General features: G+C 36.3%; 1 protein-coding gene across 2 annotated transcripts in view; it reads left to right on the top strand.

Moving 5' to 3' along the window:
* SOX5 (SRY-box transcription factor 5) overlaps positions 1–23,762 on the top strand; it is a 389,772-nt gene that overhangs the window by 321,227 nt on the left and 44,783 nt on the right. The gene's annotated exons all lie outside the window — the stretch shown is intronic.

Genomic DNA, 23,762 nt, shown 5'->3' with positions numbered 1-23,762 from the left:
ACCTAGAAAATTGCTTCTGCTCTTCGTTTCATGAATTCATGTTGAAATGTCTAAAGAATAATAGGCTAAGAGTAGTCACAACGGTTGAAAAAATACACAGAGAAAAAAATTAGAAAGTATTGCAAAAGAAAAAAACAGTCCAAGAATTTTTTTACTCCTTCCGTAGTGCCCTGGCAGGTGCTTTTCACAGTCAGTGTATTAATCCAGAGTAGAAATTGGGAAAGAGAAGAGATGGATTGGGAAAGTGTCCTCCAGCCTCTATCTCCCCAAAACCTCCAAGTCTGTTTATATATAGTGAGATATAAATACGTTTGGAATTGTAACTGAACCTGGACAAGGACCTTAGACCTCACCAGCAACATGTGCAAATGTATAGTGCAAAACATTGTACTTACTACTGTGATATTAGGGAACATGCATAAGCCACTTTTAAGAGCTCTTTCTGCTGTGTAATGGACCTTGCATGTTCTGTGCTTGATGTATACCTAAGGCCTGGTCTGCTTTTCTTCATGATCACAGCAGAACATATGTTTTTAAAACTTGGTAATAATTATAACATTTATTAAATATAATTTCATTTTAAAGCAGTGATGTTTTGGTGTCTCCATGGACCAGCAGTTTCAATGTATTACATGTACAGGCTAACACTGAGAAAAATAAATAGTTGTAGCAGCATAGTCATTGTCACACACAAGTAACTCTGTGAGGCATCATTCTGGGTTTTTTCCCATGACTTATTAATGTGATTTCACATCATGCTTTATAATGATGCTGTACATTAGGACGTTTCATCTTATGATTTGATAGTATATAGTTCACTTGTAAAGGACTAATGGGTTTTTCCTGGTTCCTAGAATTACTTTTTATCGTTAATATCTTCTCCCCAAATGACTCAAATAATCATGAAGCTTTTGATGTCAGTCAGCCTCATCCATTTATGCATCTGTTTATTTGTTCATGCATTCATTCATACATTCAAATGTTTATTGAGCACTTGCTACAATACTTTCTTAGGTAACCATGGCAAATGTAAAAGCGACTGAAAGTTGGCCAAGATTAGGACACTGCTTTATGAGCTATATGGTTCCAGACATTCATAGAACTCCACGGACTGGATGCAGAGATTGATTATTTCAGTAATGTTAGAATTCTCCCATATTCTATGGTTTTAAACACCTCCATTTATTTAGCACCAGTAAAAAAGTGGATTGTGTTTCTATAAGCTATGATTATACTTAATTTTAAAAATATATTTATAGTTTATCGCTAAATTTCACTTTTGGAAAATTAGCCTTCATGAATTTTCTATCATATAAAGTTTAAGAAAACCATGGATGTTGTATTTTTTCCCATCTACAGTTATTATAAAATACATAAAAAGTTTAACCCAGAATAAAGTGCCCCTTTTTAAGAAACAGCCACGATTTAATAAAAATGCGTCCTTTCTTTGCTCATTGTCTTCTAGCATACTGTCTGCCACCATTCTTATTGTCAGAAAAGGTGTCTTAAATGTGCTTGGTGTTTTAGCTCAGCAGTAAAGTTTAGTGGGTTAAAAATAGCCAGACCAATAAATATTACTGTTGTCATTTTAATGAAGAACATAGCTAAAAAAATACAAGCAACAATAAATAAAGAGGTCCCATTTCAATACATGAATTTAGTTTCTTAGAGGCTGGAATTGACATTTATACATGGTATAATAAACATTTTGCCTTCACAAAGCCATTTTAGTTATATATAATTGTTATCATTTATTTTATATATATATATATATTTTTTTTTTTTTGAAACAATCAATTCTTAGTGTCTTGGGGGCATTTTCTGTGTGTTTTATTGGTGGATTTTCATGTCTGTCTTACTATACAATAGAATTATTTTATTTAGCTTTGTGTTATCTGCGTCCCTACCTGGCATAAGCCAAACTGATGATTTATGTTGAAAGTACCTTTATTGTACTTTCAATAGAAGAATAAAATCATAAGCCACATCTAGGTGATGATGTAAGGAAAATGATCTTATTGACAGCTGTCAGAAATCAACCATTTTCTCTGGGTTTTCTTGCCTGCCCTTCTTCCTAGATTTGCCTTTGACTCACAACTCCAGAGAAGGACACAAACAAAACTTATTTGCAATTTGCAAAAAATGGAAGGGGGGAATCAAAGGGAAGGGGCTCCAAAAGACTGTAAAATTGTACAGCATGAGTCCTCTGATGCATGCTGTTTTCAATCTGCTGTGTGCCAGTTGGAGGCTTGAGGGGGTTGTGTGTGCACTAGAAAGGATAATGCTGAGAAATGATAGAGTGGCTGTGACCTCCAAGCTCAGCCTGGAAATCCAAGACATTGATTTCACTTAGCATTCCTGCTGAGAAATCTGGCGGAGTTCAGTTGTAATAAAAGAACAAGATTCTGTTCTAATGGTAATGGCGTATGACAGACATATCACTTTGTCTGTCCTCAGCACCAGAGAGAGGAGAATTGGAGAAAGGTCACCTGATCTTTCCGTGGTGTTGTACGAGTGCTGTACTGAGCTTTGAACTGCCACTTAGGAACATAATTATTTATAATAGTAAATGATAAAGAAACCTTTAGAGGACTCACAGTAACCTTCTAAAAACTGCAGACAGGAAGTGTGTACCATAAACGTGAAAACACAAAAAGAAATCTGCTCTCTTCAAAATCTGCATTGGACAACTTGGATAGCATTGCTGGTTGAATTAGATGTCTTTAAACTTACTGTTTTGAACTGTTTTCATTAATGCCTGACATACTGTCATTGCTTAACTTTTCCTTATTTTTTATGCCTTGATTATATTATACACAGAGACAAGAATTTGTTTTTATAATATATTTTGCCAAAGGTTGAAAAATTAAGGCTATCAGCAGGTTTTAAAAATTTCTCAGGTGTTACATAACATCTTTCTTAATGCATGTACACTTGTCTCTTTAGCACTTATTTAATCTTTTCCCCTCTGTATCCTACTCCAGGACTAATTTTTTTAATATTTAGTTCTTCGGGGATATTCTCCTAGCTCATGCCTATCCTCACAGCTGAGTTTATAGCTAAATATTGATAAAAAAAAAAAAACTTTGAAATCTTGAACTTATGTGTACAAGAGATCAAGTTTAAAGGAAATTTTAGGAAGAATTCTATTTCTCATATTAAGGAAGATTATTTAAAGTCTTGTGTAGCAGTATTGGTCCTTGAATCCCATAGACAATATTGCTGCTCTGAATCTGCTTATATCCCTTAACAAATGTTTACATTGATTTGTTTATAGTTTAGCGTTCTGCCACAGAATGGACACAATTTATTCAGTGACTTTCATTTTTGCACCACATACTTCTTTATTTTAATGGTTTTCTGCATTGTTTGCTGCAATCTTTTCAAAAAAAACCTAGATAGCCTTTCTTTTGTGATAGTAATTGATCTCTTGATAATATTTGTTTGGTAGGAATAAATTATTTCTTTTAAAAATAACAGAATCAATATCAGCCTTAAAATAGTTATCTTAGGAGGAGGAGTATTTTTACCTGGCTTCACATACAACTCACGCAATTGTTGCTAATGAATAAGCTTATAATTTCCATGTTGTCAGGAAATCCTCATATGTCATAGATGTGCTAACCACCCGAACTTCTCATTTTAAGTGTTTTGCTATTGCAAAAGTAGCCACCTCTTGGGAAAATTTTAAGTGCAACTTGTAAATACTATGAAACGTCTCTTGGTATTTGATGAAAACTTATATATTGCCTGCAGCTAACCAAGAGTAGTTAGATTGAAAAGCTGATGACAAGAGAGAATTCCTGGGTGCTTTTCTTTTAACCTTGCTCTGACCCTAGTCATACCCCTGGTCGCACTGGTGTCTCTGTCAATGACAGGAGCACATAGATTGTCCAAATCAATTTTTTTTGTTCTTTTCAAATACTTCTGGCAGTGATGTTCCCATTTGCTCAGCAGTAGCACCTGGGAGTTAGGACAAGGAAAATAAATATTTTTCCAACAAGCCAGAGAAAGCCCTAGCCAGCTGACCAGACACAATCAGATACTTTCAGGGGCAATATCCTTATACGTATTGTTTCAAATTCAGAAGCAAGAAGTGGAACCGTATTGTTTTATCTGATCCTCTTTCACAGACACAGAAATTAAGATCTTTTCTGAATTGGTAGCCAGGTGCTTGTGTTTAGTAATGTCAGGAGTGCCATGACTCCTCTTAGCGCACCTATTTTTTGCTATAATGGTTCCAATCACATGGTTTCATGCTAGCAAGTAAGCATTTTATCAGTACACACTGATCTACAGGGTAGAATTTTATAGTTTAATACTATAAGTCACGAACTGTGGTACATATACACACAAGATTACTTAGCACTGTATGTTGGGAGTATGAGAAATCAGAGGATAATCATGTTTCATCTTAACTGAAAATTAGTTCTAACAGGAGATTTAGGAAATGAAGCTTTTTTGCTAACTTTGAGACAGTGTTCTATAATGCCAGTTGGGGGAAAGGCTCACTACAAAAGGGCACATACAGCCTAACCACAACCAAGTCAAACCACCACCACACTAACTATAAAAACACTGTTTTTAATATTTGACAAAAACATCCTTTCAAGATAAAGCAAAAGACATCAAAGAGATTTCATAAGTTTGAAATGGACCAGGAAGTACTAAGGCCTCCACAGTAGTAGTGGCATCATGAAAAATTCAGAAAGCACTGCTCAACATAACCATAACTTCAATTAATAGTTTCACATTTTATCTGGCCATATAAAATTTTTAGTAGTAGTAGTTGCTAGAGATGTGATTTCCAATATGTAAAAATTCCTAGAATGCTACTATTTGACTTATTTTTAGAGCTTTTCAGGTCAAGATCTCGAATAATCATTACTCAGTAAACAGGGTCAGAACTCGTCTCCAAATACAGTATTTCTAAGTAATCCACAGTGCTTAAATAGCACTAATCAAAGAGGCGCTTCCATTCATCTATATATGTAAGATCAAATAAAACCACGGATTCCTCCTGAAACTATTAGACCTGGTACTTTTGTAGATTTCATGTCTCCTAAAACTTCAGAACAGAACGGAATGTTAGCCTCAGCTAATTATAACCACATTTAAATTGGCCATTTTCTATTCTCATGCTTTAAACACTGTCTGGCATATCAATTAAATGCTAGAATCTCCCTAACACCTTGCTCTGTACAGCTGCTTCGTGCTTTGTTGAATAGCTATCGAACACCCCTCCTTCACCCCGTATTTCAATATCTATGAAATAACAATTTTGTGAGCCTCTGAGATGTGATATGGGTGTGTCATACTCAAGAGGTGAATTCATTTGAGAGGAGTCACCCCATAGAGTTAAACTGTAAATGTGGCCCATTACCATTATCATCACTTCCTGTGTGGGACATAGTTACAGCGGGCATAACATAGTCGCCCTGTCGTTTTAAATAAAATAGTTTTCTTTTTGTGGCCCCTTGTTGCTAAACTGAAATATGTTAAATGAAGTGTTATCAGCAGAACCCCTGTGATGAGCCTTCTCCTTTCCGTTTCATTTGTATTCAGTTGACAGGAATCTCAAACAGCTAGGTACTTAAACAGAGGCTTTTCTGAGCACAGTGGTATTAAATGTCCAAGTAGGTCATTTGGTGATATATTCTTATGACTCGGAAAGCGGGGCGGAGGGGGGGGCATTTGTAACATAAAAACAATAAAAATTATAAAATAAAGAGACAGTCTAATTATAGTGTTGGCATTTTTTTTAAAGGCAAAATATACAGAGGGATTTAGGTAATATCCTTTGAATTCAGCTGGCCTGGCCTGTGTCCCCGGGTATACTGATTTTGTTTTGACAGGAACCTGTTTGGAACACAGCAGCCAGCTCTGATGAGCCATGTCAAAGCTTTTTAATAATGCAAACCATGGGGGAGACAAGAGGGTGTTGAGCATGTGCGGAGACAGGAAGATCCACAGAATCACATTTTTTAAGCGGAAGTTGCCCTCTAGAATAGGTCCTACACAATGCAGATTCACCATCCAAAAAGCTAAATGTTGAAAGCATTTTAATGTTAAAACCAGGCAGTTAAAACCTAAATAGTGTGGGAAAGAAAAACAGACCAATGTGAAAGGATGTCCCTGTATCGGGGTTGGGGGCAGTGTGTGTGTGTGTCTAGTACAACGTCAATAAACGTCATGGCTAAACGTAAGTCATCAATACATTAGACTGAGAGAGCGAAAGTGCACTTCTGTAGTTATCTTTCCTTTTAGGGAATCATTTGTAATTTGGGCTTCCTAAAACATTCTTCAAATCAATTAAAATCCTTTCTTTTCTATCCTAAATGATTGATCAGTGCCTCATTTGAGCTATTGATTAGCAACCCCTTTTCACCCCTTTAGCCTTGACCTGTACTAGAAATGCTTGAATAGAGAATTGAGAAGTGAAACCATGGAGGACCACACCTCAGATTTGATTCATTTGAATACCTTCTGCTTAATCATTCTTTCCTATTCAAAAAAATAGGAAGAATTTTAGTAGTCTCTTTAACAGAGATGCCCCCAAAAGTATAGATTTGTTTTCTACATGGCAGCAAATTATTAATGTCTTATTTAGATAGATGGAAAATAGAATATATGCCTATTTATCTGTTCAGTTTTATCAATAGATTTTTCTCTAGAGAGAACCAAGCATGCCACTAATATTTTTAAACACTATAAAATAGAGAGTAAAAGAAAATAATACAGTAATGAAACAGATGTAAATTTGAGTCAAAAAAATAAAAAGAGGTAACCTTCTAAGCTGAAGGCAGACAAGTTCAAAACCAAAAGTATTCAGGAGTTTTATTTATTTAACAAATTGTATCGGCTGTTTTGTTTATAGAATTATGGAAGCTTCAGTAAGAAGGAAATGCAGAAAATATTCAGTCCAACACACAGTAACTCAGTCGTGGGTTACTTTGCCTCTGCCTAGTCTGCTGCAGTGACAGAAGGAGTCCACCACTCCATGAGGTGGCATTATTTTTATTTTTATTTGTAACATCTTTATTGGAGTATAATTGCTTTACAATGGTGTGTTAGTTTCTGCTTTATGACAAAGTGAATCAGCTATACATATACATATTGTTCCCATATCTCCTCCCTCTTGCGTCTGCCTCCCTCCCACCCTCCCTATCCCACCCCTCTAGGTGGTCACAAAGCGCCGAGCTGATCTCCCTGTGCTATGCGGCTGCTTCCCACTAGCTGTTTTACGTTTGGTAGTGTATATATGTCCATGCCACTGTCTCACTTTGTCACAGCTTACCCTTTCCCCTCCCCATATCCTCAAGTCCATTCTCTAGTAGGTCTGTGTCTTTATTCCTGTCTTGGAGGTGGCATTATTTTATTCAGAGTAACTTAATGTCACAGTATTCTTATTTAAGTAGAACTGTAATCAACTTTCCAGGATTTCAAACTATGGTTTCACTGAATGACAGCTGTATTTGTTAGTAAAATAATAGAAAACCCAACCCAAACTGGATTAAGCAAAAAGGAAATATGTTCAGTCACATTAAAAAAAAAATGTTATTCTGATTTCAGATGTGGTTTAATTAGGAGCCTAAACAGTATCACTTGGAATTGGTCTCTAGCCCTTAGCTCTGTTGTTTTCTCATTCTTTAAAGGACTGTCCCTTTTTAGTGTTCTGTAACACCCTATGCTTACATCTACCATTATTGATTCAACAAATATTAAAGTATGCCTGTCATGTGCCAAATTCAGTTCAAGACAGAACTACAACTACTACAGCTATGAACAGGACACTGTGTCTTCTTTAGATTCTGCAGTCTAATGGGAAGTGATAAACTATGAGTAATTAAAACGACAATTTCATATATTGGTAAGTGCTGTGAAGAAAATAAGGGTAAAAGAGTGCCTAGGGACAAGCAAGGGAATCTCCTTGAGACAGAGCTATAAGGGAACCCTCTCTGAGACTTAAATCATGAATAGGAAAGTACCTGCAGAGGTCTGAGGAAAAGGTTATTTCAAACAGGAGGAACAGCAGTTGCAGAGACTGTAATATATGAGTGAGGTTGACAAATTCAAGGTTTAGAAAATAGGCTGGGATAGCTGAAATGCAAAGAATGTGAGGGAGAATAAGAAATGAAATTGGAAATGAGAAAGACCACATCAGGTGGGACTTTTTCATGTTAAGTTTTGAATTTCGTTCTAAGTGCATTCACTTTTAAAGAGAAATTATGTGTTTTCCATTTGTCGTACGACTTATTAAACTCTTGTAATTATCTCTTCATTGTATTCTTTTCTTAGGGTATTGTGTCTTTCAGGCAAAGGAATTTTTTTCCTTTTATCTTTTGGACCAATTAGTTAATATTTTAAGTGTCTCTACATTACTTCCCTAGAAACACTCTGGAATTTGAGTCCTAATGACACATCCTGGACCTTGCCATTGGAGAGACAAGACAATTTAATGCAACAAATTAATTAACAAATTAATTGCTTATGATGTGTCTGTCAGAGTCCTAGGACCCAAGGATACTGGTGAACAGTGTAGATGGTTCTCTGCCCTCATGGAGCACAGTGTACGTGGTGAGGGATGTGGTGAAGCGATACAGACAGTAAAAGACAATCGCATTAAAGCCTGTTAAGGGCAGCAAGTAAGCACCTGGAGTACGGATTTAACCTACACTATTTCCTGGGTTTTCTTTAGAGTCACTTCCTTTATCAGGTTTTTTTCATTAGTAATATATGAAAACACACACAATTGATAGTACCTGATAACACCTATAGGAAGCAAATTGCAGGGTTGAATTTTTGGAGTGATATTTTGGTACTAACACCTAAGTATTGGTTTTTGAAAAGTCATCTTAAAAAATTATAATTGCGATATACTAGTGTTGATAAGAGTTTTAGAATTCTTATTTTACTTGATCTCTTTTGTGAGTAGGTTTACAAGTCACACGAGAAAACAGACCCTAATTTCTAATCAGATTTTTACTTTTGACATGTTTTCTCTAATTTTTGATTTTTACCCAAAACTTTATAACCCAGTGTGATTCCAGTGCACCTGCCAAGCTATCTTTTAAAAAAACCAGTGAAAAATGTGCTACAGTCTCAAAACAATTACAACAGGGCAGTTTTAAAATTATGAAGAACGTTATTTTCATCATTGGGATAAACTTGCTTTGAGAGGACAACATTCTCTCAAAATCAGCCACACGTTCTCTCTCTTACTGCCTGTCTCTCCCTGTCTCCTTTCCTCCATCTGTCCCTCCCTCTCCTCTCCTCTTCCCTTCTCCCTTCCTCCAGTTACAAGCTTTATTAAAGTCACACTTTTTGTCATATAAACATGCAATGCCACCCACTTAAAAAAAGCTTTTATAAAGCTTATGTAAAACTTCTATAAATAATGTGATTATTTTCTTGTTAAAACTCATTATATGATTTATTTAAGCATGTACATTCACAATGCATTTAAAATCCTATTTGTTTTACTTATATTGAGTTTATATACAAAGTTCTAATGTATCTATTTTGTTGTATTATATTCCATGAAGAAGGATTCCTTTTTAGTTATACCCCTTCTCACATTTTCTCATGCACATACAATATGGTAGTGGCATTAATTTTGCACAAAGTTAACTTAAGGAGAAAGAGAGACTATTTTAATCCAGAGCTGTCCAAAAAGTTATAAAACAGTGAACTCCATCATCATTCTTGCAGTTTCTCATTTCTTCTAATAATCAACTAAAGAACACAGTCATTCTTAATTATAGTTTTTTGAACAAAGACCAGAAAAGAAAATGTGTAACTTGATTAGTATTAAATGTGGAGGAAAAAAATGCCTTCATCATATGCACAGTGAGTGGTGTAATTCACATTGACTGTGAATTATTGTCTAGAGCAGGGGCCCCCAAACCCCGGGCTGCGGACTGGTATCAATCAGTGGCCTGTTAGGAACCGGGCCGCAAAGCAGGAGGTGAGCTGCGGGCGAGCTAATGAAGCTTCATCTGCCGCTCCCCATCGCTCGCGTTACCGCCTGAACCATCCCCCCAACCCCTGTCTGTGGAAAAACTGTCTTCCATGAGACCGGTCCCTGGTGCCAAAAAGGTTGGGGACTGCTGGTCTAGAGTCTACTTAATATGATCAGAGGAACTTGCAAGTATACATTCTTTATTTCACGTATCTTCAAGTTGGAGAACAGGGGGGATACAGAATAGGATTCAAAATATAGAACAGCTCTTGTTTTTTTTTTTTTTTTTGAAATAGGGAACAATCTTAGAATTCTCTTATTTTACTTGAAAATAGATTTGAAATTTTTTCTATACTGAAATCAGAATTTTGCTCACGAAAATTTTAATCATAAATATTAAATTTGAAAAGTACATTCTTAATGACTCAGAATATTGAATACTGCTAAGAACTTGTTTAACAGAGTGCTGCTTGGAAAGCAGCATGTCTAAATATCAAGTGTCTAAATATGAAAAGCTAGCAATTTTCCTTAACCTGAATCAAGTACTTAGGTGTCCTCAGGTTCTCAAGGGAAGAATGTACCCCTTTCCTAGTCCTGGACCTCCTGGTAGATAATATAATTGGATGCTTCTTAGAATTCTACCCCCCTCCGTTTGTGAGCTGCAGGACTTACAATTGCAATATCCCACAGCTTTTAGCACTCGTACTTCCGACTATGGACTAGCTGATTCCATAGGGTGACTTTTACAGGACCCAACCGTTCATCCTTTATGATTTTGGTTTTTCAAAAGAATAAGGATGAGATCTCTAAATTTAGAGCAGAATGAAGACCAGAATTCTTACTTTACAGGTTTTACATTACCAAAATAATATGACAGAAAAAAAAGTATACTTAAATAGAAAAAACAGTATATTCCCCCAAATTGTTTGCCAATACCAGAAAAGACTAGAAACCTTACATTTTCATAAAACCACAAAATATTTTTTATTAAAGCTCTGTTAGATTTCTTTGCAAGACCAGTTATCAGTACTGAGATTCCATATGAGACCTTCACTTAAATTGGGCCTTTCAATAACCAAAGAATCTTATTTTTTCTAGTTTATTATATAATTTGAGCTATTATGGTTTGTTGTGCAATTTTGATGACTTTTGGCAGTGTAGATATTTCATAATAGGAGAAAAAGAAATTGAAACCAAAAATAGAAAGGATGAAGTACTGCAAAAAATTTTCTCTTGTGGTATTTCCAGTAGTACTTAAAATAACATAAGGAAAAAATGCTGTTGTGAAGTATGTACAAAAGCATTATGACAGCAGTAGGAATGTCCTTAAATAGGTACAGATTTTTGTTTTCTATACTTCTCCGTGTAACTCTTTTGAGGATCAAAGTTTCATTTTAAGTCTGCGGGAGCTCAATATTCAGGTCAACCCTATATAAATACAGGGCAAGACAAAAATTTTGGGTCAAGTGATGGAATTTTTAGCGCCGGTTTTTATGCAGATAGTGCTGTCATTTATCTAAAAAATGATGGTTCTGATACAATTTTAAGAGAACCTCTGGGTAGTTTTTGTTTGATTTGGTTTTGCTTGTCGTTTTCTATTAGCATACACAGAGTTGCAGTGAGCTGGAATTCTGATCTGTTGTATCTGGGACCATAATTTATGGACTTGCAGCAAACTAAACGAAGGAAAGATCAATTCCATAAGATTAATCATATTACAAACACTTTCTTTACCCATTGAATTTTAAGTGGCTGCCCCATAATATGCAGTCGATAACTGTTTACTAGATTAAATGTTTATATTATACTACTCAATCTTAATATGAATTGAAACCTTGGTTATCACTATCTGTGATATAGTCTTCACTATATGTCTATTTTTGCAATTAAATATATTAATATAATATTATCTAAGATCATGTATCTGTGTACGTTTTCTGTTATTATTTCAGTCATATATTCTTAGCTATTGTCAGGTGAACTTTTGGGCCTTTGGTGTAACCAAGTTATGTTCTAGAATTCTGGGCATCTTAAAGAAAACATTAAGGAGTTTAATGAGACAAAAAGGAATATTTTTAAAAGTTTTAAAAAATATTCTTTCAAAATGTATTTTGAAATGAATTCTATTTTTAAAAACAAGATCCACTTAGAATGCACAGTTAATAAAATATGATTTATCCTAAATGAGATATCTTCTAGTGGGAAAATGGGAATAGGAATGTCTTCCTTCGGAAAGAGATATATCAATAGACTTGACATTTTGCTTGAAACAATGCTATATGTTTGTTCACTGGTTTATATAATTTTTAAAATATCATGTAATGACTATGTTATTCATAGATGAAGCTTCTTAGAGTCACTCTTAGAAGATGTCAATACTGAGGTTTGTTCAGTAAACACCTTTTTAGCACCTATAATATACTGGACACTGGTAGAATAAAAAAGAACAGTAATTAACACTGTACAGTGTAATGGGGAAGGCAGCAAATAAACTAACAATTAAAATACTGTGGGCTAAGTAATAATCGAAGAATAATATGGAGAAATGGAAAAAAGTTCTCAACACAACCTGGGGAGAAATAGGAAGATAAGGAAAGGCTTCCAGAAGATGTGCCATTTACATGGTTTTTGAAGGAAAATGAGACAACCTGTGCAAAGACTTGTAGGAATGAAAGAGTGGAGTGTGGGAGTTCATCTGAATTTTAAAGAAATAAGGTTTACAGTAATGCATCTCTAGAACTTCGGGAGTGAACTTAAGAAGAATGAAAATGTAAAGATAAAAATGTCTAAAAGAGGAAGTCTAACCATCTTCCCTTGGCATTCTCTAATCTAGCCCCACTTACCTCACTAGCCTAAGTTATTCTACTTTTCTCCCAATCTCAGCAATTTGTGCTCCAAATGGAATCACTTCCTCATGTATCATGTTATTTCACCTCTTTTTGCCTATGTTTGTGCCACTCTCCCTCTCTGGAATGCTTTTGCCCTCTTCATTCCACTTTTCCCTCTTGCCTGGCACCAACTCATAAGGCATATGTCCACTGTCACCTCTATGTGGAATCGGCTATTCCATCATATGTGACCACACTACATAGGCACGTACTCCTTGTATAGCATCACAGCACCTGTATAACTGCACTTGCCTTCCCTTGTATGACTCTGAATCCCTTGATGGTAGGGAGTATATCTTATTCATCCTTAGCATCCGGTGTAATGCTTGACGTATAATCATTGCTCTAGTTCTTTTAGAAGAATAAACAAACAAACAAATAAACGAGCCATCTGTGGAAGTAAGCCAAGATACTATGTTCAAAAATATGACTGAGTTTGGGACCCCTTACGTGGAAGCATCAAAGACCCTGGGCTTGAGGATAATCTCAATGCAGCGTGAGTGGAATACAGTTGTACCTAAGAAAAGTAAAACAGTGCTGTTGTACTATGTCGAAAGACCATATGCACAGAAAGGTTATGGAACCTAAAAGTAAGGTTTGTTATTGTTTATCCTGTCAGTCTAGGTGAGATACACTGGATTTAGGAAATATGAGTGTCCTGATCATTCAAGAGACATCGTATGTAATGAAGCATACATAATTTACTAGTCCTTACTATGGTCTGAGTGAAGTACAGTCATCCCTTGGTATCCACAGGGGATTAGTTCCAGGACCTCCTTGGATACCAAAATCCACGGACGTCCGAGCCCCCTATGTAAAATGGTGTCGTACAGTTGGCCCTCTGTATCAGCTGCAGTTGGTTGAGTCCGTGGGTGTGGAACCCAGGGATACGGAGGGCCAGCTATACTCACTACTTCTTTGGCCCTGATTCTGATAGTGAAATTTGCATTTCGAGGTCTCTTGAAATTAAAAGAAGAATACCTTAAAAAATTCAGCAATATTTTGGTCAGGTCTAAATTAATGAGTTGACATTCTGACTTATACATTAGCCTCATGAGTTTGTTTACTATGAGTACATCTTCAAGTGAATGGCCTCCCTTATGTATGTTGACAGATTGAGAGTGTACAGAGGGCTTCCCCGGTGGCGCAGTGGTGAGCCTGCGCGTCTGGAGCCTGTGCTTATACTAATATAAGCTACTTTTGTTATATTGTTTAACTGACAGTTCAAGTAAAGTCTTAGGAGGGAAATTAAAAAAAATTTTTCTCTCTTACATTTGTAAGATTATCTTTCTCTGCTTCTCTTTTAGGCTAATCAATCTGCTCAAGTATGGCAGAGAAATATTTCACCTCTACATACATTTGCTTATATATAAACATTATTGATATTATATATATAAACATATATATATTCCATTCTTTACTACAGTAATCAAGAATGCAGATTCATTTTATTTGGCAATCTAATGACCCAAAGCAACATTCAAAATAAAGTCGAATCTAAGGTAAATGCACTCGTTCTTTCTCCTTAGTTCAGTTTAAAAGATATCATCAAAACTCTTATGTAATGATATCATTACAATTGCTATATAAAATCTTTTATGCCATCCAGACTGTGGAATGTATTATTCTCTTAATGTTATGGGTTGGGAAAAATTAAACATGAGGCATTACAGCTGAGTTTCACTACGCATTATTTTAATTGACTATTTCTTAAATGAATATCTGATAAGTCAGTCTTGCAATTCCTCATGCTTCACGACATGCTTAACTCAATACAGACACTTAAGAATCATTACGCTGTGAGAGCCTTAATACAGATTTGAGATCATTATAGTTAAAATCAGTCTCTTACCTGATGCTCAATTCTGAGTCTTTTCATGTTTATTGAATTTTCTTTGGACTATACCTTCAATTTAATATTATAACAATGATAGGCAGAATATATAATCAAGCTAAGCATCTTCAATATGTTGAGAAAAAATTATTTTGTCTCCAGGGTACAACATAAAAACTGGCCTTAACTGCCATTCTATATAAATAATCCTCACCCCTTAGAATTTTTTAAAGACGTCAGTTCCCTCCTGGTCACTGCCATGAAGACAAAGAATGCCTCAATGACTGTATCGAGATTATCATTAAAATAAAAGGATATTTGAAGACATCAGCTATAAATCACTATAAAATGGCCTGTGGGTAACCTTTGACACAACTCATTTGAAATAAACCTGGGATGGATTCATAGCCGTTGGTCAGGCCATTAGGTGGGCTAAAGGTCTTTTCCATCCTCTCTTTCATTTCTTGTAATATTAGTTCCTCTCTAAATGACTGGGCAGCATTTGGATATATATAAATTGACATATGTTTTATGTTGAGATAAAATAAGTCCACTTAAATAATAGTGTTGAGGATGTTTATGGCATTTACTTGAAATATGTACTCTTTTGATGTATAATTTAGATACATGAATACATTTGGAATTTACTTGTAGCTATTTTGTTAAAATATTTCATGATATGATATTATAAATTTTTTGCAAGGGCCCAGATTAATATTATCCACATTGAGCTCTTAATGATCCCTATCATAATGAGGTATAAAAATCTCTTCAGAATTAAGAAGAAACTGGAAGATTTCAGTTATTAGTCTGATTTTTCAAAGAAATTGCTTAACAATTTTTTCCCTGTTGGCATTTAGATAAGAGGCAGCTCTGAAAAGTTGCCTAGACTTAATGGCCCAGTGACTTGGGTTTGAGTCCGAAGCTTAATAAGGTTATGACTATTGGCAAATCTTTGAATATCTCTAACTTCAGTTTCTTTACCTGTGAAGTGAGATTGATAATATCTCACACTCTTGCTGTGAGACTTAAAGTAAGACAAAATGTATGAGGATGCTTTTGTAACTTGTAAAGTTTAGTTGTCAGGGAGTAAATTGAATAGTATTAGAAAATCAGCATTAAAAATGAACAGATATAAAAGTATTCAAATTATTTAAAATAGTATATGGATTATTAAGCTTACTAAATGTACTTTTATATATTTTATGATATTTAATTGACTCTCCCCAAATATTTATGTAACAATAGTGTACAGAATTATTAGCATTTATTTCTTCTTTGGAACTAGCTCTCTTTTTTTAATGTAAATTTATTTATTTCTGGCTGCATTGGGTCTTCGTTGCTGCATGCAGGCTTTCTCTAGTTGCGGCGAGCCAGGGCTACTCTTCGTTGCGGTTCACGGGCTTCTCATTGCGGTGGCTTCTTCTCTTGTTGTGGAGCACAGGCTCTAGGTGCACAGTCTTCAGTAGTTGTGGCTCACGGGCTCAGTAGTTGTGGCTCGTGGGCTCTAGAGCGCAGACTCAGTAGTGGTGCACAGGCTTAGTTGCTCCACGGCATGTGGGATCTTCCCGGACCAGGGCTCGAACCCATGTCCCCTGCATTGGCAAGTGGATTCTTAACCACGGAGCCACCAGGGAAGTCCCGAAACTAGCTCTCTTGATGACAAAATGGCTTTATAAAATCAGCATTTCTTTTGGAGTGGGGAGAAGTTCCCAGGTAAAAATTGCATAATTTTTGTATTCAATTAGGTATATACCATGCCTTTTGTTTTATTAACTCTCTAATAGGTTAATTAGGAGAAAAGGAAAAAGGAAAAAAATACTTTGTCAGTCACAATTAGAAAATAATTGCTTTTGATGAATATCTCAGGGAAGGGAAAATAATCTTTATTTCTGGTAATAATCATCTAACCCCAAGTAGCAAATTTTATAGGACTAAGTGTTCTAAGAGCTCATGCCCTTGACACCTTTCTGTGTTTTCAGACTCTTCAGAAAAAGAGGTGTCAGGATCAACAGAATAAGGAAATGATAACCTTTTGAAAAAGTTCTGAAAATTGCATTTAAATTAAATATCTAAGATCCAAAATCCAAATCCCAGTCCTAGACTAGTGAATCAACCACATTTGTGACAAAGTTTGGTCTAAATAATCTAGACTAAATAAAATACAGGTTTTTTTCAGAAGAATTTCTTTCATGACACTCTTTTAGATTAATCACAATCATATTTCTTTAAATGTAGTTGGCCTTTAAACAACATGGGTTTGAACTGCATGGGTCCACTTATGCAAAGGTTTTTTTCAACAAATACATTGGAAAGTTTTTTGGAGATTTGTGACAATTTGAAAAAACTTGCAGACAAACTGCATAGCCTAGAAATACTGAAGAAATTAAGAAAAAGTTAGGTATGTCATGAATGCATACAAATATATGTAGATATACACATATACATACAAATGTATATGTATATACATACAAAATATGTGTTAATCAACTGTTTATGTCATCTGTAAGGCTTCCAGTCAACAGTAGGCTGTTAGTAGTTAAGTTTTGGGGGAGTCAAAAGTTATACTCAGATTTTCGACTGTGAAATGGGGTCACTGCCTCAAACCCCCAAGTTGTTCAAGAGTTAACTAACTGTATTACAATTTTCTAGCAGCTTCCATAGCCTTAAACTGTTGTGTCGTTTAGTGTCTATATATTGCTTCACCAACTGGAATATAAATTCCTTCTCCCCCATGACTAGCACAGTTGGGAATAATTTCTAAAAAGATGCTTATGGAACAAATTAAAGAATAAACCTATCACATGAAAAAAAAAGACTGGGGCAAATAGGACAACTCTTCCAGATCTATATTCAGAAAGGAAGATCACTAATACTGCTCTTAATCTGACGGGTGAAAATTGCTCTGGGTTAAGATAAGTGGGAGTGAGAGAAATGAGTTTTGCATTTACGTTTTATTTTTACTTATCTTTGGACTTTTAATCCTTTGTTTTCAATGACTGCCCCTTGTCCTCTGCAATGAATGGAGTGAAAAAGAGTTGTAGTTTGGATGTACTCACCTAGTAAAGTTTCAGGTCAAATTAATAGGAAGGGGCTTCCCTGGTGGCGCAGTGGTTAAGAATCTGCCTGCCAATGCAGGGGACACGGGTTCGAGCCTTGGTCCGGGAAGATACCACATGCCGCGGAGCAACTAAGCCCGTTCGCCACAACTACTGAGCCTGTGCTCCAGAGCCCGCGAGCCAGAGCTACTGAGCCTGCACACCACAACTACTGAAGCCCGCGTGCCTGGAGCACGTGCTCCACCACAAGAGAAGCCACCGCGATGAGAAGCCCACGCACCGCAACAAAGAGTTGTGCCCCCATGCAGCAGCAAAGACCCAACATAGACATACATACGTACATAACATGTAAAAAAAATTAATAGGAAGCCTGTCACTAAGAAGTTCCTAACAGTGGCTCTGTTAGGTGACATCTCTGAGTAGAAATCAGTGAGTCCCAGAGATGTCAAGGCTTCAACCCTAAGGGCAAAAAGAAAAAGGAGCAAAGTTCTGAAGACTGGGAAGAACCCTGAAATTCAAGTGGTGGGAATTCATTTGAAGAGATTCAAATATGGAGGGAAACCTTATGGTGGCGCATATGCTCTATTTTGATATTCACTAGTCAAAATGACATTTGCATTGTATGTAGATGTAAGAATTTTTAAAATACTTTATGAAAAAAAAGAGGAAGAAACAGAATTTATCAAGAGTTAGTCAGTGATTAAACTTAACTGTCCATGTAATTATATATTAGTTAATATTTAGTATTTTTCTAGTCAAAGTATATGTGGGTAATAAAAGACAATTAATATACTAATGCCTACCCCCAAGAAAGTTGTACTGTAAAGAGTGGGAGTACTCAGCTAATCCGTAAAGATCCCTTTGAAGAGTAAGGTCTTCTTAATCTATTTAAAATCTGATTATTTTGCCATCAACAATTCAGGAAAACAACTAATGCAATAAAATGAAATGCAGTGGGATGATGGTTATAGCCGCTAATAATAGGGTGCTGCCTTAGTCTTCCCTAACCTTCTTGCTTTATGTTTCATTCACTGTCACATCCATTGCACACACACATACTCATACGCACAGACACACGTGTGCACGTCCATCCTTCCCCAGAGTTCTGTACCTTAGACGATTTGGCCCTTTCTCAAGTCTCCCCAGAATACACCCACACAGCGGTTAACTGTCATAACTGTATTAAACATGAAGCAGTCAGTCAGAGTGGGGTCACCAGACTGTTGGGGATTTGTGCCCTTTAGCACCTATACGTGCATGTGGGGGAATTGGAAATGAGGACTTGGATTTAATTAGAGTTAGTATTAAATGACTTACGTATGACTGTGCCTTCTATTTATTCTCCTTTTTTCTCCTGGGTTGGCTATTTAAAGGTGATCTACGGGGAGGGGAAAGCGTGGGGTGGGACAAGGTGAGAGAGTGGCATGGACATATATACACTACCAAATGTAGAATGAATGGTTGGAAGCAGCCGCATAGCACAGGGAGATCAGCTGGGTGCTTTGTGACCACCTAGAGGGGTGGGATAGGGAGGGTGGGAGGGAGACGTGAGAGGGAGGGGATATGGGGATGTGTGTATACATATGGCTGATTTCACTTTGTTATACAGCAGAAGCTAATGCATCATTGTAGAGCAATTATACTCCAATAAAGATGTTGAAAAAAAAATTTTTTTTAATAATTAAATAAAGATGATCTATCTGCTTGTAACCAGACCAAACTTTCCCCAGGATCTTCAAAAATTTAAATCCCTAAAAGATTGAATCCCCAGATATTTTTTAAGGAATTTTTTTTTAGCCCTCTCAGTATTCCAAGTATTCTATTTTGTTTTGTTGCAAGATCAACTCATTCTTTTCACAGTTTTATGAGTGTTTCCTCCCCCTGAATAATAGGCCTCCATGTGATATGCCTACCTCTGCTTTATGTGACCCCAGTGGGACAAAGAGTCTACACTCATTTGTACTGGTGTTGTTTATATTGCTCTGCTGTTCTTTTGGTATTAATGCCTTTTGTAGATTGAGGCAGAGAGGTTGATCCTGTACATTCAGGTCCAGGTAGAAGTACCATCCCCACCATAGAGGTGGTAGTAGAATTTGATCAGTGTGGCTTCTACTTCCTTAAATTTCATGTCGTGAATCTGTATTGCTCTGAGGACTTCTGCTTTTTTGCACGTGAATCCATTCCAACATCTGATAACTTTGGAGTTCTTGGGGTTTTTTTCACATATATTCAGGTGGAGCTAACAGAAAAGTAACAGTGACAAATGCTTTCTAATTATTAGTTTAAGGGCTGGTCAGGTGGTGCCGAGAAAACACTTAATTCTTCTTGTACACGGAATGACCAACTCTAATTTCTCTAAACGCATTTTTTAAAAGCTTTTGGAGATTTACATTTAGAGTTTAATAAAAGGAACTGGTATGACTGTTAACATCAACTCTTACTGCTCTGTGCTTTCTTTTAGCCTCTTGGTAGAAGAACTGTAAATCATTTTAAAAGATAATAGCAATCATCCAGATGTAATGAATACCACAGGACAAAATAACAATTATTATTAGGAATTTGAAGCTGTCCAGGGACCAGAGGTTAAACAAAGGTGAATCTGAAACACCACACATTTTATACTGTTTCGTGTTATCACTGTCCTCATCAAGTATTATTGTTGACACTTGTATTCCTCCTGTTCTTCTCCTTTTCAAATAGTTCAGAAAATTTACTCTGCAGAATTTCTGTGAGTGGGTTTTCATTTGGTATTGTGAGCTAAAGATCTTCCCATATGACACTCTTCTAAGTAAATGTACAGAAACTATATTTCTACAGTTTATTTTTAGAACGTTTTGAAAATAAAAAGTAGCAGTTAGAGAGTTTATCTAAAATTAAAGTCTCAAAAGCTAAGTTAGAAATGTTCAAGAGAAGGGAGAGGAAATATTAAAAGAGAAGGAAAGAAAAAGGAGAAAAGAATGACAACTAGCTCTCAGAATAAATAAAACTGAGGAAGATTCATGAAATGTATTCACATATTATGGTTGAAGAATGAGAAACAAGTATTTTTCCAGGGATCAAAGTGAGGTCTTGGTAAAAAATGCTTTGGGATCATATAAGAACTTAACATATATTGGCTACAGTCTTCTCTTTTAGAGGATGGATTCAGTATTGCTGCCTCACAAAATATCCCCAAATTTAGTGACTTTAGACAACAAACACTTATGTCACACAGTTTCTGTGGGTCATGAATTTGAGAGTAGATGACTTGGGTGGATCTGGCTAAGAGTCTCCTGTGGTTGCAGTCAAGTTGTCAACTGAGGTTAGTCATTTGAAAGCTTGTCTGGTACTGGCATATTCACTGGGGTTGCAGTCATTTGAAAACGTGACTGGTGCTAGTATATCCACTTGCAAAGTGGCTTACTCACATGCCTAACTAGAAGTACTGGTTATTGGCAGGAGGCCTCAGTTCCTTGCCAGGTGGATCTCTCCATTGGTTGTGTGAGTGTCCTCACAACATGGCAACTGACTTACCCCTGAGGGTGATTTTGTCCCTCAGGAAACATTTGGCAGTGTCTGGCTATAATTTCGGTTGCTGCAACTGGGACGGGAGTGCTACAAGCATCTACTGGTTGAGGCCAGGGATACTGCTAAACATTCTGCAATGCACAGGACAGTCGCTCACAGCAAAGAGTTATTCAGCCAAAAGTCAATAGTGCCGAAGTTGAGAAACCCTGCCACCCCAGAGCAAGTGATTCAAGAAAGAGGAAAGTAGAAGCTGCAACGTCTTTTATGACCAAGCATCAGGAGTCAAACTGTCATTTCTGCAGTATCCTGTTGGTTACGTAGATCAGTCCTATTCACTGTGGGAGGGGAATACACAGGGGAATACCCGGAGGCAAGAATTACTGGGGTGGGGGGGGCATCGTGGAAGCCGGCTATCACAGAAGAACTTTGTGTGTAGAAAGAATGACATTATTTGGTTTAGAAATTTCAAAGAAATTATTTCGTTAAAAAATGAATGTGAAATATTACTGATATTCCGGAAGCCACAATCTTTCCTCTCCTTGTTTTCAAATATATGTATGGGTGTGTTTGTGGGTACAATTTACAGTTTTGAGGCTTTAAATCAATGAAGTCAGAAAACAAGGAAAATAATCTATCAAGGTATTAACAGGGAAAGAACAGGAGGCATTTTAAACAACAAATTAAATGATGAATATGTTTTGAACACCTTTCAATTAATTAAGGGCCAACAGGATAAATGTAAAAGCAATGTGTAATTACCACATTGAAGCAAATGTTCCCCAACTACACTGCTAACATACACGTGCCACCAGGGAAGCCCTATTTGTAGTTTTTTAAGGAGCCTCCATACTGTTCTCCATAGTGGCTGTACCAATTCACATTCCCACCAGCAGTGCAAGAGGGTTCCCTTTTCTCCACACCCTCTCCAGCACTTATTGTTTCTAGATTTTTTGATGATGGCCAACATACACTTTTAAAAGAAGCAGGTGTAGCAAAAGTGTAAAATGGGAAAATGAGGAAGGCACATGAGGAGCTAGACCATATTACCATCAGCTAAATAACTTAAGACTTGAATTTAAATGGCAATCACGTCTAATGGTAACATTAACACAGCAAAAGCATACCTCTCAGAGAATTCCTGGAGTTCTCTCTACCTGGTTAACAAGGCATCTTGCAATCTGGAAGTCCAAAAGTAAGGGTGTGTTCATGAAAAGGACTTCAGGACTACATGCTCTCTAAGATGATAAACTTGATTTTCTGGTGACAGAAAACTACTAAGTATAGAGTTGGGGTGGTCACCTGAGTAGAATTCCTAATTCTTCAGGAGCTAAGAAAATAATTTTAAGATTGTTACGCTTTGTTTTATATTATATTACTTTAATTGACTCTTGCACGTAAATGTAAACCTTTTCTCCTCTAAATTCTTCATGAAGGAAAAATCAAGGACACACCAGTCTTTTTGGAGATCTCATGGTATTTGTTTTGTTTTTCTCTCTACTGTTTACTGTTTTTTCTACTAAACCGTAGGGGGGAAAAAGCCTTATTTGGGTGGGAAAGGCGAAAGAGGGCTCTCACAGTGAACAATAGGGACAGAAGAAGAAAAAGATGAATGTGAACACAAGCTAGGGAAGAGAGGTGCGGCCTCAGTGCACATTGTGCAACTCAGCTTGTCGTGTAGCTTCCGTACTTAATTTAATAAGGTTATTTCATTAGAGAGGATAATAGCAGTATCGCGATTAATTTTGCAGCGTGTTTCATGAGTGCTTTTACTCCTCCCATGTGTTAGTATTGCTACTTACTTCACATGAGTATTTATGATATGTATGGGGACAGTTTCCAAATTGTGTACAGGAAGTAGCCTGAAATTATATACATAGAGTTTATTAAGTCATTGCATGGCTATTAAAGAATCAAAGCATATTTATAAAGAAAACAATGTGTTAAGTGTGTAGACAAACTGTCCTTCAAGCATTCAGCTAAAATAAGACACATTTCCACATACCTCTATATCTAGGGCTTGAATAAAAAGTAAATGCACCTCTTCGTTCCTTTATTACTGGCCACACAAAACTAAAGTCTCAAAGCCACATGCCTAGATGTCAAGCGATTTGCATTTTTCTAATTCCCAACATATAGTAGCCATTATTAAATGGTTGAAATTCCATTCAATAAATAACAAATGAATGGATGGATGATTGAATAAATGTATATGTTCTTGTTCTTTGTCATCAGAGTGCTATAAACTTGTTAACTGCCAAATAAATGTTTGATTTTCAATAACTACCTTAGGTAAATATTTAAGGAAGTGGAGTTTGGGGACAAGTGTGATATGGCATGAACTGGATCATCAATTAGATAATGAGAATGAATAAAGAAGTAAATAAAGATGAAAGTTTTATACTGAAAGATATAAGCATTTGCACATCCTTAATGGTACATCTTGTGGTCCAGAATCCTGCGTGTGGGTATAGCTCTATGTTGTGAAGGACAAGAGTGCAAATAGGAAGAAAGAA

Source organism: Neophocaena asiaeorientalis, unplaced genomic scaffold (assembly GCF_003031525.2).
Source record: "Neophocaena asiaeorientalis asiaeorientalis breed wild unplaced genomic scaffold, Neophocaena_asiaeorientalis_V1.1 scaffold150, whole genome shotgun sequence".
Lineage (NCBI taxonomy): Eukaryota > Metazoa > Chordata > Mammalia > Artiodactyla > Phocoenidae > Neophocaena > Neophocaena asiaeorientalis.
The sequence above is the reverse complement of the archived record's forward strand: the minus strand, read 5'-3'. Positions and strand labels throughout refer to the sequence as shown.